Source organism: Taudactylus pleione, unplaced genomic scaffold, assembly GCF_031769625.1.
Source record: "Taudactylus pleione unplaced genomic scaffold, aTauple2 ptg000005l, whole genome shotgun sequence".
Taxonomy (NCBI): domain Eukaryota; kingdom Metazoa; phylum Chordata; class Amphibia; order Anura; family Myobatrachidae; genus Taudactylus; species Taudactylus pleione.
Genome location: NW_028284408.1, coordinates 12,228,363 through 12,246,182, shown reverse-complemented (window position 1 = coordinate 12,246,182; position 17,820 = coordinate 12,228,363). Strand labels below are relative to the sequence as shown.

Here is a 17,820-nt window from a genome sequence, read left to right as displayed (position 1 = left end):
ACTGTATCCTGTTTAGTATCTTGTATATTAGATGTCGCTTGTGTGTTTTTGGGCAAAGTAGACCTAGACATGTGTGGCTTCTCCAATGTACTACACTTGTCAGGAGCAAAATGCATGCTATTCTAAATATGGAATGAGACCTGATCTCCAGGTCAGAAGCTTGCTTTGTGGCCCTCAATACAGCAATTCTCCTAAAAATGCAACATCTCCAATATTTTATCTCTTGCCAGTGATCTTGCTGAACATATGCAAAACCAGGCGCACTGGTACCTACTATGTACTTATAACAAGATGTCTTTTTGGGGGGAATTCAATTGGATGCAATGTGCTTTTCCGTAATGGCACTTTCCGCCTGCTTGTATCGCAAGTTTTCCCTTGCGCCCCATAGAGGTGTACCTGTGACATTAGCACTACAGTAAATTGCCATTGTATGTGCAGCCAGGCATCGCCGCAATGCCCGGCGGCATATCACTTTCAGTTGAATTGCCCCCTTTGTGCTTCTGTTTTTACTCTATATCATATTCCAATCCTGTCAAGACGACGTAATACAGCAGTAAATGTGATGTGATTGCTTTTTAGAATCCAGGGCCTTCCCATGAGCAACAGAGCAGCAATGTTAAATAATAGATTAGTTCATTTGGTTGTGTAATATATGTCTTCAGATTGTATCATTTTACTTTATTGTAAATTTTACTCTGGCATTTGACATATTGTTAAATCTCTGCTATACACTTTTGTTCTTAATTCATATGAATAGAGAACATAATTAAATTTTTTAAATAATTGTGTATGCCCAGACATGAACATTTGGGGGCAGATACAATTAGCTGCGTGTTGTGTTACGTGGTCTCGTCTCCTGGGTAAAGTAAGTGCCCAGAGCTATTCACTTAGAGACCCGCAAGCAGTCCCAAGGCAGAGGTTAATACTTATTTCAGCTCATACGCTCCAATAGAAGAGACCGCACAACACAACCTGTGGCTAATTGAATCTTCCCCCTATGTTTAAAAATAAACTACCTAAAGTAGGAAATATTAGATATTAGTCACCAAATTAATATTTGAATCATTTGTAATGATAAATACAAAAGGTGCATTAGACATTTTGGCAGGGATTTAATGAACTGTGATTTATTCAAATTACAGATTTTCTGAAATTTTTCTCACTGGATTTTTTTTATTTTATCTTTTATTCTTTTAGGAAAAAAAAATCAGCAAAATTGCTGTTTTCAGTCCTACAACAGAAATTATTGTGGTTCATTACATTTCTCCATTTGTTATTTTGCGAATATGCTTTCTAATGTCAAGAAATCTTTTTGTCCAGCAGTTCTATCTGAGGCAGTAATAAGCTTTATTTCTTGATAATAATACTAATAATCGACCCCAGCATGTTTAGTTGATGTGTACAACATTCATATATTTATATAAACACTTTGTGCAGAACTGAATGTTATGCATACTCCTATACCATTATTGGGTTACTGTTATCCAGTGTTTTAAAACGGACCCACAGACTCTACCAAATACATAACAGCATAGCGGTGTTCATGCAGACAATGGGAAAGACTCAGCTTAGTGTTTGTAGGAGAAATAGTTGTGTTTAAAGTCCATAGGTCATCAGGATAAATGGAGAAGGTGAAGCAAGGAGTCAGCCTGTGCCATGCTATACACAGGGCTTACAATGATAGATCAGATCTGCTTATTAACAATGTATCTTGTTGCAGAGTCTGTTTATGAGATTTTTGATAACTGATGTATTTTAAAAATGTTACTAAAAGCATCAATAGAGCTATTGTGATGTCATGCCTGTGGCCATCCATAACACTGTCACGCCATTCACACCTTTTCCTCCTGAATCTTTGTAAGTTTGAATGAGATTTACCAGGTAGTGTAAAGGTGCCTACACACTTAGCGATATTTTACACGATTTGCCCGATTCAGACGCATCGTGATGACAAATCATGTAAAATATGCCCAAATCGTGAGTGTCCACTTACGATGCTGATGTGTGTCCCCACAGGTCGTACATCGCATCTTCAGATCTGTCATGCTGTAGGCAAGATCTGACAATCTCAGTCACGATGCACTGGGATAGTTAGGAGGCACGATAGATCGTTTGTCACATTGGACAGTTTTTAACACCAAATCGTGCCCACGATGCTGGGGAGAGTTCAAGGGGAAATCGGACACAATATTGCATCGTTTCCACATCGCCAAGTGTGTAGGCACCTTGAGTGTGCTAAATTTATTCTAATTTTTAAGATGATAGCTTTAGCATAGTCTCAGAAGTGGACAGCCTATTTATATAGTTAACTGAAAACAATGTTTTAATTTCAGAGTAGTAATTGACATCAAACAAATCATCTCATTATTTTTTTTCTTCTTTTTTTTTTTTCTTTTCTTTGTTCCTCCTGTAGAGGGACCACATCCATCAATCTAAGCAATACACTTTGGGCCTGATTCAGACCCACTCGCGAGCGGCTGTCCGCTCGCAAGTGGGTCGATGTTATGGACTGAGCATGCGCACGACGGAGGGAGCTCCGTCGTGCGCATGCGCCAGACGCGAAGAGCGAAGGAAAGTCCTTCGCTCGTTGTGTCCGATCAAAGGGGGCGTGCTGTCAATGTTGATTGACAGCACGCCCCCTTTGGTGGGCGTGCCTCCCGTCATAAGCCGGCCCACTGACATCAGTAGTGATGTCAGTGGGAGTGATTTTGGCTCTGATAGAGCCAAAATCACTCCGGAGCTTGCGGTTAAAAACCTCAACCGCAGGCTCCGGCTCGCAATTTCGATGGTCGCGATGGTCTCGACCATCGCGGCCATCACAAAGCACGCTCGTATAGCCTGTGGGTGGTGACCCACAGCTATACGAGCGTCCAGGAGGACGCTCCATGAAAATGGAGCCCGGCCCTCATTCAGAGCGTGCGCTCTGCTCAGAGCGTACGGCTCTGAATGAGGGCCTTTATCTGCCTTAAAGCACCATACACATGGGTGTTGAAAAATGTCTACCTAAAATGTGGATTAAACCATGTTTACCTCTTGTAAGACCTCACCTCCTGCAGTTCTTTATGGGGAGTTCCTTGGGGCAAACACCATGACAGGAATTGCTTCATTAATGGCCACCAGCTATGTAAAGAGGAGAGGCAGGATGCATGCTTTCTCTCCTTGATATTCTGGAGTTTCTTGGATGTTCTGGGAGAGTGGACAAATATGGATAAATGTTGTACTTGGTCAATTTTAGCAATTTTAGCATGTTCTCATGCCTCTGCAGTAGTGTAAGTACCTATTGTTAACGCTAGTGAATGGTTCTGCAACATTGAAACTGACACAAAGCAAATGCAGAAAGTGTGTGTATGTGGGTCTGTTTACTTATATTTCTCATACATCTTTCTTTTCAGTGGAGAAAGATTAAATAATATTTAGTGAAATGGTGCACAGTCCTTTTTAGTGGAAATATGTATAAATGAACCTGATGTGTTTTTGTTTCCTTATTTTCTTATTTTGCTACAGTCATAATGATTCACTTGTCTTTTATTAAGTACATGGTGTGGCTATTAAAAAACGAGACTGATACTATAATTTATGTTTAACGATAGTATATTTTAACTGTGTTCCCCTTCTATGTACTCCCCTTCTGTATCCAAACTCCGCTGCATTCTTATTTTCCATTGGTCAAAGCCATGCTGTAGCTCATTATCTGTCAGCTGTCTCAACAGCTCCGTCATTTTCTTCTTTACCTCAGTAACTGATGCAAAACGGGTTCCCTTGAGTACAGATTTGACTTTAGGGAAAAGAAAGAAGTCACACTGTGCAAGGTCTGATGAGTATGGAGGGTGTTCTAGCACTGCAATCTGTTTCTCGGCCAAAATCTGCTTCACAGAGAGCTGAGTGGGATGGTGCATTGGGCCTGATTCAGAGCTGAATGCTCTGACCAGAGCGCTCGCTCTGAATCAGGGCCCTCCTACCTGAAAATGGAGCGGCCTCCTGGCCGCTCGCATAGCTGTGGGCTTGCGACGAGACCCTGCGGTAGGGTCTCGCTGCCGCAAGCCCAGGAGTGATTTGGGCTCTATCAGAGCCAAAATCACTCCCACTGACATCACTAGTGATGTCAGTCGATCGCCCGTACACATGCAGCAGCGGGGAGGGGGTGGACTCTTCCCGACCCGTCCAATGGGACCCACGGCTGCCTGAGAGAGGGTGGTTGTTCAGTGTATATTAATGATTATCACCTACAGATATATCTGCAGATCACTCGATCTGCAGATATATCTGCTAGGTGTGTACCCTCCTTAAAGCTGCATGCCCACTAATACACGGAGAAACAAAAGCACGATTACGACATTGTAATCGTACTGTCGTTTCACAGTCTGTGATGTGCCTACACTGAACGTTCAGTCGTTCATTGTCGGCACATCCATCACTCCCTGTACATGCTGAACCTGATGTGATCGTCAGATTGACCAGCATGTACGGGCGATGATAGATGTCAAAAGCGACCAGCGGGCATGCATATCGCTGGTCGTTTTTGACATTTAAATGCCCGATTTGCAGTCGATTACTGAGCGATTGCACGGTTACGATGTCGTAATCGTGCAATCACTCAGTAAGGTCGCGTAGTGGATACGCACCTTAAGTCTGAGATTTTAAAATGCCAAAAGGTCCTCTACAAATTATACGCCTTTTCTTAGTATCTTCCTTATGTGCATCTTAGGCCTGGACAAATACCACCAGGCAGAGTTGTCTATTGTCATACATGTTATATGACACAGCGCTGTTAAGCACCAGACGCTGAATACATTGTTGTATTATGTTTTTTTTAACAAAATTAAACAACTCTGCTTGATAATTTAAGGACTTGGCAAAAAACACTGGGGCAGTGGTTCCCAAACTGTGCGCCGTGGCACCCTGGGATGCCTCGGGACACTTACAGGGGTGCCTCAGGCTGGTTGTCTAGCACCAAATCAAATTATTTATGGTCAATGAAATGTAAATATGTGGACAAACAGAAGCACAAACCTGTCCACCATCACATAACTGAACCAAAGGATGACAGGTCAGCACAATTTACTTCACTTTACTACTTTACTACATTTTTTTTCTACATTTCTCAATAACAAACTTTTGGCGTAGGAGTGACGTGAAAATAATGCTGATACTCTAGGGCGCCGCAATTCAAAAAAGTTTGGGAATGATTACACTAGGGTATTGTCTTTACAATTAAGCATGTAGGCATCAAAAATTGCCTAAAAACTCTTAACTGAAATCTCCAACCAGCCTGTGATTTATAGTTTTTCATATAGGTTTGTATTTAAAGACTTTACGCTCTAGAATACACAATTCTACAGTGTTTCGATGTGAAAATAAAATAATGAAATAAAATAGTATTGTTGTGGAATGTTCATTAGTCCTAGAAATAAAAGTAATGCTAGGTACATACTAGAGGGATTCAGTTATGATACCTACAGCCTGCATCCCAGCTGACGAAATCGCGGCGCCGGAATGCTATAGTTATGATATTATATGCTGCGGCTGTGGTGTTAGCTCATAGGGAGAGGGCCCAGAATAGGAGAATCATGAGATCATGCAGGACAAAGGAGTGACTGCTGCAGAGCGAATCTCTCTCACACGCCACTGCTTATGGAGATTCCGGAGAACAATCCAGATGATTACCGCAACTTCATGCGTCGCCTTACAGGAGTTGCTGTGTCTGGTGACTCCCTACATCCAGAGGCAGAATACCAAGTTGTGGAGGGCCATCCCTGCTGAGGAGAGGCTGATTGCTACCCTGCAGTACCTGGCTACAGGAAGATCCTTTGCTGACCTAAAGTTTGGCTCCCTCATCTTCCCTCAAGCTTTGGGCCTCATCATCCCAGAGACCTGCAAAGCCATCATTACTGTTCTGAAGCAGCAGTACTTTAAGGTAAGAAAAGAACAAGCTTTTATTTCTTGTGCAAGAAATTATAATTTATTTTTGTTATTAGAAACGTACAAACTGTGCACCCTAAAACACGGCTGGATTTTTTGTTGTTTTAAAATGTCATGCAACATATATATAACAAATGTATAAACATTTGCACATTTTATTGAAAACTATGTGCATAGATATTCATAGAATAAAACTTTAAATTGTATAACAATAAATAGAACACAAAATATAACCCTAGTAAACTATGGGCCTGGTTTTCACATTTAACAACAAATAGTATGTGCATATATTGTTATGTAAACAACATTATAACAAAATGATCAACAAGTTTTATCATTCCCAATAACTTTTGTGCTCTATGATATATAAGGTACTTGTGGTGCTGATTTGAATAGGTCAATAAACACGTGCCATAAGCGCAAATTGCGGCCCCATCAATTTGCCCTAACGGCATGTGTTTATTGACCTAGTACAATCTGCGGCAGAAGCACCATATATCATAGAGTAGCTATTGGGAATAATAAAACTTGTTGATAGTTGGGGTACAAAAATATAACAGACTTCTTAAAAATTATAAAACTGAGGAGGGTCCTCTTCCTCAATTAAGGCACTATAGATGCCAGTGGAAGATGTGGACGGATTGGTGGGAGGGGGAGTAGGGTTTGATGGGTTGGGACAATTGGGTGGTGCTGAGGCTCACATATATTATACATACAGTTATAGTATATACCTGTATGTGGCGTTAGTTGGCCACAAATTACCAAATCATATGTCAGCTTCTCAAATTGTATCTGTTGCTCCTGGACCATTTGACACATAGCACTCCCCAAATGTGTGGCACGGATGTCATATTGGTTGGGTTGGCTTTAGAGCACCTTTTCAACCTTTTGCAGAAATTGATCTGCAGGGGTGCTAGTTTGCAGTTGTTTTTTTGCTGGCCACGTGTCGCTTTTTGGGGGGGGCTGATGGTCTTGCTTGGGTAGAGCTTTAACTCTCACTCTGCATGATACCACTGAGGTCTTGTGTGACATCAATGTCCAAATCAGGGGTTGAAATTTGTAAAAAAAATCCCCCAAAAAAGTTTTGCATAAAGGTCATGTGTTAACCAATTTTTTTATTTTATTCTAGTTCCCTACAACCAGTGGAGGAATGGAAAAGCATTGCTGACAAACTTGAACGAAGGTGGAACGTCTCTAAATGCGGGGGAGCTATAGATGGAAAGCATGTCCGAATAACCCCACCTGCCAACAGTGGATCCGATTACTACAACTACAAGAGATTCTTCAGCATTGTTCTGATGGCTGTGGTGAATGCAAACTACGAGTTTCTATTTGTGGATGTTGGCAAGAATGGCCGTGCTTTGGATCATGGGTCCTTCAAATAGACTGCTTTCTACGAGAAGCTCATCTCCAAAAGCTTTAACTTGCCGTCTGTTGAGGAAACAAAGTATGGCCTAAATTTTTTGTTTGTGGCTGACGAGGCCTTTGCACTCCATGAACACATTATGAAGCTGTATGCACAAAGGGGACTGATGAAGGAGAAGCGCATCTACAATTACAGACTGTCATATGCACGCCGGATTGTGGAGAACGCGTTTGACATCCTCAGCAATCGCTTCCACATCTTCCACACAGCCATCAATCTGCATGTGGGCAAGATAGACTGGGTTGTCTTGGCATGCTGTGTCTTGCATAATTTTCTAAGGAGGAAACCATCCAGCAAAGGACAACAAGCACAGCTATGCCAGATGACCTGGAACAGCCAGAGGACTTGGATCAGTGGTCATCTGTGGCAGCAACAGGGGTGTGTGAAACAGGCACCGCACGTGCAAAACAGGTCAGAGAGGAATACCTGACCTATTTTAATGGAGTGGAGGCAGTGCCATGGCAGGGAGACTGTCTAAAATAAACTAGAGAGGACAAATTTGAACTTTATTATGGATTGTTAAACATTTGGCATGGTGTGTTTGCACTGTCTCCACTTACCAAATCAACGCTGGACTTCAACCCCCAAATCTTCAGCTTCTTCTCCTAGCTCAGAATCGATATAGCTCCGAGATGGGTGCTGAGGGTCCTTGTTAAAGGTGAACATGGCCGGATTATAGGCAGGGCGACATGGGAGGTCGTCCCAGGGCCCCCACACATCGAGGGCCTCCACACTGTGTCCCCACAACTAGTACCAAAAAACAGAGCACAGCATCTGCGCCCCGGTCCTCCTCGGCGGCTGCCCTGCTGTTCCCTTACAGCAGCCGCTGAGGAGCTTCACTGCAGTACAGTCTTGCAAAATTTGGTGTCAACATCTCACAAGACTGTGACTGCTCAGGACCAGCGTTGTGGCTGAGAGTTCAAGGCAGAACAGACTCGGACATCCTAGGCATTTTTACTCTTCTGCTCGATGGCTCGTCCATGGCGTTTCCCCGTATGAGGCAGGCGTCACAGGTACAATTATTAGCGAAAACTGTATGTCCCCTGTTCAATCAATCGGTTTATTCTATATATGTGTGTATGTGAAAAAAACAGATTTCACGGGGCCAGAATCTTGTAATCTAATATATATGACATTTCAGTCTCTCTATTGATCTGTTTTATTAGTATACAAATAGTGTAGTTCTGATCATGCGCAATAGACGCCGCAGACACTGGTATCTAAAGAGACTCCCTACCAGTCTCTAAAACAGTAAATATGCAAGAAAATGTTATAGAATCCCAGTCCAGCGCTGTCTTAATCAATAAAGGAAAGATTCTTACATCAAAAACCAATGTCCAATTTGAAGTACTTTTCAGAGCTCAATGGGGTTCAACCTTTGTTCATCAATGGTGCATGTCTTTAAATCAGGAACTCTCAAAAAAAAGTTTTACCCCGCAGGGTTTATGACAACGAGTTACCAGTATTCCCTGAACAACTGACCCAGAGAGTGCATCCATTTTGTGATGCGATATGTCTGTTATTTTTAATGAAATGTGAGTGTACTATTGTTGAATAAATTGTCTTATCTGTGGAACATATTGCACTATATTTTTTCTCTTTCTTTGAGAGTTCCTGATTTAAAGATATGCATCATTGATGAACAAAGGTTGAACCCCATTGAGCTCTGAAAAGTACTTCAAATTGGACACTGTTTTATTAGTCATCAACACGTCTGATATCTGTTAATAATGTTGTTGACCCCTGCTTTGATGTGATTTTTGATATTCTATTGGTTATTTGTTGGTAGGTAACATATCTGCTATAGCATAATAGTCTATCTGTGTAGTTTGTACATGCAGGAACATTTGTATATGTGGTCCTTAGTGTGTAAATATGTATTCATGTAATTTATCTTCACCCTATACGATGTGTGGGCTCATTGATTGTACACTGTTATGTCACTGTGTAGGTGTAATCTTTGTTTTCATGGTGTTGGTTTCGTAGATACCATGGTTTACCATCTGACTTCTCAGTGGTGGTGTATGTCATTAGGCACACACCTGGAAGTCTGTTTGGGAAAGCCAACTTGTCTCCTTGGTCTCACACGCAAAAATGTAGTAAACATTTGAAACATTGGTATTATTATTATTATTATTATTATCGTTTATTTATATGGCGCCACAAGTGTTCCGCAGCGCCTTACAAGGTACATATCCAAAAAGTGACTTACAGTAAAATACAATACAATGAAGGACAAGGACATGGATAATATACATTGATACATAGGTGGCCATAACACCCACATAAGCAGCAAAGCATAGGCACCAAGTGTTAGGTGTCCTAGTGGTGAGTAAGAGGTAGATGAACATATAGTAAGGAGAAGCACAAGAGGGTAGAGGGCAGCTTGTTCTGAGTGGTTAATTGTTTGCTGCCCATGTGTTTTATATAAATAAAAAATATTGGAGGTTTTTTTTACTTTCAGAAAACTGCACATTTAAATAGGTTGTTAATTAAAGTGAGGACCTTCACCTAACATGTTTGAAGTACAAAAATGTAAGGGGAATTTGATACAGGCTACAGCCACAACAGTAGGGGGAAATCTTTTAATCACGTTCATTTTAGATTTAACCACAGGTTGACCTAACATGCATATCACAACCTATTTTCAGCATGCATGCTGCCTTGCAATTCACAGCAACCATGCTGTAATTCTACTTTTCCTGAATTGGGAGAAGACCATGAAAAAGTGGGAAAATCACTCTAAACCCCAGAAAAGTGTCAAATAACATTGTATAAGAGTATAGAAGGGTATTAGTGGTCATTTTCAAAGTATTTGGTTAGGTGAAAACACTTAATTTTTTAACCTCAAAGGACTAAATTATTTTGGGGTAGAGAAAGAGGTCTGTGTGATTTTTTTTGATTGTTTTAAAGCAAGTTTAAAAAATATTGGAAAAACACTTTTATGACATTGCCAATATATCACTTTGATAATGTTATTGATGGGGCCCCCACAAGTTTGTTGCCCAGGGACCCCCAAAGACTTTAATCCGGCCCTGAAGGTGAAGCGTAACAGCTCACAATACCAGAGCGTTGGATGGTATATTTTCACCTGCCCTCGCTCCCGATGATTTGGACGCTTGACTCTTTTTGTGCTCTTTTAGAAACACTGTCCGCATATTCTGTATCTTTTTACGGACCCATTTGATGTAGGCTGCACTGTGGTGGCCCTTGCTGTAATCCACTAATTCTTGGAGGGCAGCATTATTTGTTTTGTACGTTGGAGTAGTTTCTTGCTTTCCCTCTCCACAGGCGCTCCTTCTCCATGTAAAGGTCAATAAACCCTGTCCAGAATTCGCGGTCTTTGTCCATAGCCATATCTACCAGAAAAAAATATATATATACTAACGATATTAAAATTAAACTCTATATACCCCTGCCTGTACCTTCTAAAATCCTTCCTATAAACCTCTAAGGATGATGCTAATTTGCGTACGCAGTCATACAATAAATAAAGACTTAGACCTGGAATCTGTGGTTCCAAAGCACAAGTGTTATTCAAGTAAAAGTTCAGACAGTTACACGCAATTGATCCAGACACAATTTAGGCGCAAAAGGAATTATACAGACCCAAGTACAGCATACATACGCAGCGCTTCCGGACCCGAAGATAGGCATCAGCAAGAGACCCCTCGTCATTCAGCATGAAGACTAAGAACCCAGCGTTTGAGCACACATATTTATACCCCCCAGAATAGACAGGACAATAGAGAAGTTTGTTGCTGATGTCATTGGTTCCCAGGGGAGAAGCATCTGTTACAGAGCATTTAACAGGCTGGTTCAAATAGACTCTCCCTGCCTCTAACAGCTGGGGGGCTTTCCCTTCTCACCCCCCTGTAACATCCTAACAGTTGTTCATGAAATATACATTTTGTTGCTTGTAGTCTCTGCGATCCATAACTCGAGAATGCATGATGCGATCTCCCCACCGATAACACCGGAATACTGTAAAGAGTACACATCAGTACGAAACCAAACACGACTTGTTTAGCATGTATAAAACCTTAGTGATCAAATATCTTTATTCCTCAGCATTTAAACTAACTGAACCAACTTAAATCATATACTTTAAAGCTTATTAAACCTTATGTGTGAATATGTAATATGTGAGTATTCGGGGTTTGATATAAGGACGCTAGTTAACTTGGGGCAGATGTGTGCGCATAAAGCTAATAAAACAGCGGTTTCATACAAAGTCCTATGCATTCGCTAATATGCGACTAGTTAACAGCGCAATTGTGCGTATTAATGTGTGTATGAGAAATGGTGAAAGATGCAATCGCATGGTGCTAATAGTATTATCGCCACGTGTACTAAAATGTGAGTTTATCTAAAATGGCGCTTAGGCGGCCATTCGCAAAATGGCGTCTTGCGATCTCATTTTCAAGATGGCGTCTTGCGGCCAATCGCAAGATGGCGTCGTCGCGATTAAATCTTAAACTGAACTTGTCTCAGCCAATTATTCAGCTTTGACAATATATTTTATGTGTATACAGGAACTCATTGCAAAAAACATTTCATATCAATTAAACACAGACTACAAATCACTGTCTGGCTACACCCAGTAAGGGGGTGACCAGATGTTTGGATACTTGGTGTGGTCCCCAATCAACAGGGGCATTTAAACATAATTTAAAAAAAAAATAAAAAATTTATAATTGTACATTTTTGCAAAAGATTGTATATATTTTGACTGGTTTTTTTTAATGTTGCTGGAGTTGTTTTAATATTTTTAATGTTGTGTTTTTTTTTTTTATAAAGTTTTTTTATTTTTGTATAAAGTTTTAATGTGCATATAATTTAACCACATAACTAATTTTTTCTCCAAAAACCGCTTTGAAATTGTTGGGTTTTTTTTACGATTGAATTAGGTCAAGAACATCTTTTTAAAACTATTCCAACGCAATTTTTTTTTTTTTTTTTTTTCAAACACCATATACCATAAAAAATAAACATTTTTATGGTATACTGAAGTGATGGCCATTGACAGCTGTACCATCGATGGCTAATGGGTTCAACCATCGATAGAAACAATCGATTGTTTGAGACCGCAGCTGCCGATTGTTTCCTTAACATCGGTTGGGGGGCTGCACACACAATCTATATACATACACTGTGTGTGTGTATATATGTGTGTGTGTGTGTATGTGTGTGTGTATATATATATATATATATATATATATATATATATATATACACACATACAGTATATGTATATTTACATGTGTATATATTATACGCATATGTGTGTGTGTATATATAACGCATATATTGTGATTTTTGTTATTTTTTTTCTGCTATTACAAAGCCCGATCACTGTGTCCAGCAGTGATCGGGACAGGGGCGGAGTTGGTAACTGCCTGGGGGGGAGGAGAAAGTGGGGTACTGCCGGCTGCGCTGGACAGGGGACAGAGCAGGAGCCGCCGACGATGCTGCGGCTGCTGCTGCTGCTTCGTAAGCTTTGTTATCGGAAGCCGCGCAGCTTAAGTGGTGGGCGACTGCCAGCTCCCTGGGGACAGAGCAGCAGCCGCGGCTGAGAGGAGCCGCAGCTGCTGCTTCTTTAGATTTGATGTCACCGGCAGCTGGTGAAGGAAGGCGAGCCGTCTGCTCCCTGGGAACAGAGCAGCAGCCTCGGCTGACAGGAGCCGCAGCTGCTGCTTCAGTAGTACTTGTGTCACCGGCAGCCAGCGCCGGTGAAGGAAGGAGTGGGAGAACCGCCGGCTCCCCGAAAACAGCAACAGCAGCGGCTAACAAACCCCCGCTGCTGCTTCTATAATACAAAGCCATGCTGGGGACAAGGGGGTGGGTATCCCGCCCGCTGCCCAGGCCAGGGACACAGCAAGGTAGCCGCGCCGGTAGGGGGTTCATGTCAGCTGCCCGATCACTGCTGGCCACAGTGATTGGGACACACAGGAGGAGAGTCCAGTGATGCAGAGAGACCAACAGGTCCCTCTCACATAGACTGCTGCGGGAAGATCAGCTTCCCGCAGCCGCACAGAGGGCATTTCTGACTGGTCGTATCAGATACGACCATGGCAGGTAAAGCCCAGTCTGGTATGGTTGTATCTGATACGACTGCCAGGCAAGTGGTTAAAGTGCTTTTTAATGTTTAGAGTGCCTAAAACAAAACCAGATTCATTCACACAAAGGTCATTGTCCTTTTTTTTTTTTTTTTAGAAAAGTTCACAGTAAAATTAATCATTATAAATAAGAGCTGTGACCTGTTTGTGAATTCAACTTATTAGTCAACATTACACCAGGTTCGATAGGTTGCAATCTATATGTATGCACATATCTAGGTAACATTGCTGGAAGAATGGGTGTATTACAAAAAATGCCATCACAGGGTAACCTAGGTATTCAGCAGGATCATTGGTGGTAACATTGGTGCTCTGTGGCATACAGTATAATACACATTGGTGGTCAGCAGGTTGTCACCAGCAGTATAGAGGCAGGAATATATACTTACCGATATAGATGTTGTCTGGTGATCGCGCCTGGATGCTGCTGCAGGTCTCTGTCACGATGCTGGAGCAAAATGCAGGAGTGGAGTTTCCAGGGAGTGCCAGTCAAGTGACGCTCGCATCGGCCAGGTCAGAACGGCATAACGTTCGTCGGTCGGTGGTGCGTACACACTGCACGATTGTTAACGAGATTAACAGATCTTCCTGCATAAAATGCAATGATTACTGCGCTTGGTATTGATTAACACTTAATAACTAATGTAAGGAAAATCTATATGAAACTGTTTGCTCTCTATGAATAAATAGGATGCTTAGTTGGAAAATACCATTTAATGGTTTTATTAATAAAAAATAAACAAGTAATTAAAATAAAATAAAAACAATTGCTACACACAGAGCAGCATACAACTATTGCACATACATGAATGACTGAATCCTAACAGCTTGAAATTGGATATAAATTGTCTATTCGTTCAATTGTTGTTCTGAACTGACTTGTAATATACCAAATTAATACTTTACAACACATCTGTGAAATGTTACATAGAAACAAAGTAACTTCTTCATGTGGCTCGGAATCCCAATTGAATGAATTTTATATCCAATTTCAATGCTCTGTGTGTAGCAATTGTTTTTATTTTAACTTAATCACTTGTTTGTTTTATTACCGCAGCTCCCTGGTTTGTGGTTATTGCTCAGAACAACAGCCTCGCAAGTTTTAGGGGCGGGGATCCAATTAAATCTAGCTTCTTGCTAGGCTGTTTTAGTAGGGCGCCACGCCGTACCCGATTTCAAAAGGGAAGAATGCGCCCTGCCCTTTTTGCAGCTCCCATGCTGGGTACCATCCTGTGTGCAGGCCACCGTGTCCTGCAGGTGGGTAAAATTGCTGTGGAGCAATCACCACCGGTGAATAGTTGCCATGCGCACGGCATCTATTCACAGAGAGGGGAGAGCTTGGGGGCAGCCCGGCATGTCCGTAAGTGTCGGGCAGGCCACAAGAGTGATGAAACGGGGGCACAGACACGCCCTTTTCTAGTGGCCATGCCCCCTTTTTGGGTGCGCGCACCTTTCTATGGTCCGACGCCCTGCCCCGCACCAGACCTAGAGTGATCACTATAAATCCCACGGCTAATTATCCGTGCTGTGCAGGGAGATGCAATTAAATGATATAGCATTTTCCCTGTGTGGTAATCGGGTTAACGTGCGGAAGCACATTGATTCCGCGTAAACTGCGGAATGGGTTCCCCCCACATATTAAACCACTGATGGTGCCTTTTTTCTCGAAAATTTTTCCTCAAAGCTCTTGAAGCTGTGAGAAGTCCACCTAAGTGAAATTACGCTAGTTTACCCCACTAATTGAATTGGCGGGCATGGGTAACTGGTCACCCCGCGGCCAATTGGATTCCCCCCTGACTGTGCTTGTTCAAACAACTGTGCTTTACTAAAGGTCAATGCAATATTTTGTTTAAAATGTGCTATACATATAATATAGGCTATCTGTGCAGTAATTTTAAAGAATTGCACCTCACAATATTATTAGACCTTTAAGGGCACATTTAAAGGAATAGGTTAGAGGAAAGTCTGATTGGGCGTGGGAGGGTGTTCCACAGGTTAAAAGCAATGCAGGGGAAATCCTGAGAGGCGGACGTGGGAGGAGGTGCGGCTGCAGTTGTTGGCAGAGCAAAGTGGGCGAGAGGGAGGGAATCTTTGTGTAAAAATTAGTTTGGAGATCGATTTAGGGAGGAGTAGAATTGCTGTGGGCTTTGTAGGTGAATGGTAGAAGTTAGAATTTGATTGTTAGTGAGAGGAAGCCTGGGAGGGACTATGGGCAGTGCGCATCGCGGGGCCCCGTTAAAACAGCCTAGCTGGAACATATTATAATCCTGGAAAACAGAAGACATAAGTGTCATAAACTGGTCAGTCAAATCACACGTGTGAGCACCAAATTTTAAAAATCAGGCTGTTTAGTGGATAACAGGACTGCAGTAGGCTCCATTAAATTTGGTCACCAGATGACTGTACATCCCATTGCAGTCTACAATCCTTTCTTACCAAATCGTTTGGGGCCACTCGCATAATTACTGTTGTTTTTTTTTTTTTTATTATTATTTTTTAAATTTCTATGATACAAGAAAATTAATCCCCACACAAGTATAAACATGTAGCTTTCCAATTTTCATGGCAGACTAAAGATGGGTGCAATCACTACTCCACTGCATGAATGAAGTGGGGGAAATCAGTGGACAGAACCAAGAGGAGTGCATGCTCAGTTATGTTATGGTTCTATCCTTTTCTTTCATCAATTTTCTCAAATCCTTCCTTTCTGCACAGTATAATTGTTTTCAAAATGATTCAGAGATATCTGTCAGTCATTTGTCACGCCACATTTCTGATTACATCAAAAGCATATATATGGTAATTACTGCGCTTGGTATTAGACTATTCTTTATTTATTTAATAATAATTACTAGTGAGAGTTTGCGCTCTTAGTAAACAGGAGGCTTGTTTTAGTTTCAACAATAAATGTTTTTTATTAAAAAAACATAAACACATACTAAAAGCAAAAGTAAACCTACAAATTCACATATATAGCAGCAATAGTCACAATATACATAATTATATAAAAAACCACAGATACTTTTTCCTTTTTGAGATTGTATCTTTAGGGTCCTAACTAGTTAATTGCAGCAGGTATTAAACACATAATATTATAAAATATTAGAGCCGGGAACTGTAGTGTTTCACTGCATAGTCTGTTCATTATCAAAAGCATAGTTGTGTATTGTTGTTTTGAAAATATAATCCATATCTTTTTTTTTTTTACAACTGCCGAGCGACCATATTGTGAAAATGTGCAGTAGCAGAAGACCGCAGTCAACACACACTTGTTTGTTCTGTGTCTTGTGATGTCTTGGGGTGTACTCGCTGCAGACATTACTTTGTTAATAAGTCAAGGTCAGGAGTTTGCAAAATCCTTGAACAAGAAATCCCTCCCTTCATGACAATCCTGTTTGTCTCTCTGGGAAATGAGCTTTTGGAAATATGTGATTGTGTTTATTGGTGAGGTTTACCAGTAAAGTTCTTTCGTTGTAAATATGAAGTAAAATATAGTAATAGACAGCATTTCTTCTGTGCATATTAGGAGGAACTGATATGAATTTAAGTTGATATATTTGTTGTTATGAGGAAAATTTTATTACATCCAACCATTACAATAAAACAGTACTCCTGGTTCATAACATATTATATACAGGGATGCGAATAAAGCATCTTGCAGCTATGAATATGTTCACATATGACTCAGTAATAATCATTCTATGAAAAATGGATTACAAAATCCATTATTTTCAGGGAAATGTAATTTTAATAGCATAAAGTGTAACAAAACCATGATGAACTCTCATTTTTCTTAATCCATGTAAACATGGGGCAGCAGTTGGCATCCTGTCCAGTAGGGGACTGAGCCATTATCTTGCATTAAAGAGAAGTGTTAGTCACTGTGTGTGTGTGTGTGTGTGTGTGTGTGTGTGTGTGTGTGTGTGTGTGTGTGTGTGTGTGTGTGTTATATATATTTACATTAATGGGTTGTCCACTTACACTTGGTTCATAAAAGACCTATGATCTTTGCCCCACAATCAAACTTCAATCTTTCTTCTCAAACGATATAAAATTTACATGCAACACTATAATAAAAGACAATATAATTTCTTATAATATCAAACTAAAAAATCTAAAGAAAAGGCTATGTAACTTTTAATAATAATTCCAGACACTGCCCACCGCACTCTACAGTGCCAGGATCAACCAGCTTTCCTGGGTATTAATGAAGAAAATACAAATTATATGCAGTCAATTTAGAGGTATATGATGATCTGCTGCAAAATCTTTCACCGCGTGGAAATGAAAATGACTGATAACATTAAAACATAAACCTAAAACTGAAATGGAAGAGAAACCTTAAAATGTATTGAC

At 40.9% G+C, this 17,820-nt stretch overlaps 1 protein-coding gene across 3 annotated transcripts in view; it reads left to right on the top strand.

The window, feature by feature from the left end:
* Positions 1-17,820, top strand: part of ELF1 (E74 like ETS transcription factor 1) — a 145,146-nt gene that overhangs the window by 9,907 nt on the left and 117,419 nt on the right. Inside the window, exon 1 of one of the 3 annotated variants that reach the window (XM_088482017.1) lies at positions 8,053-8,358. The exons of the other annotated variants lie outside the window; for them this stretch is intronic. The gene's annotated coding sequence lies outside the window, so the exon portion shown is untranslated. Of the gene's footprint in view, positions 1-8,052; positions 8,359-17,820 lie in introns of those variants that run through there. 3 annotated transcript variants of the gene reach the window in all.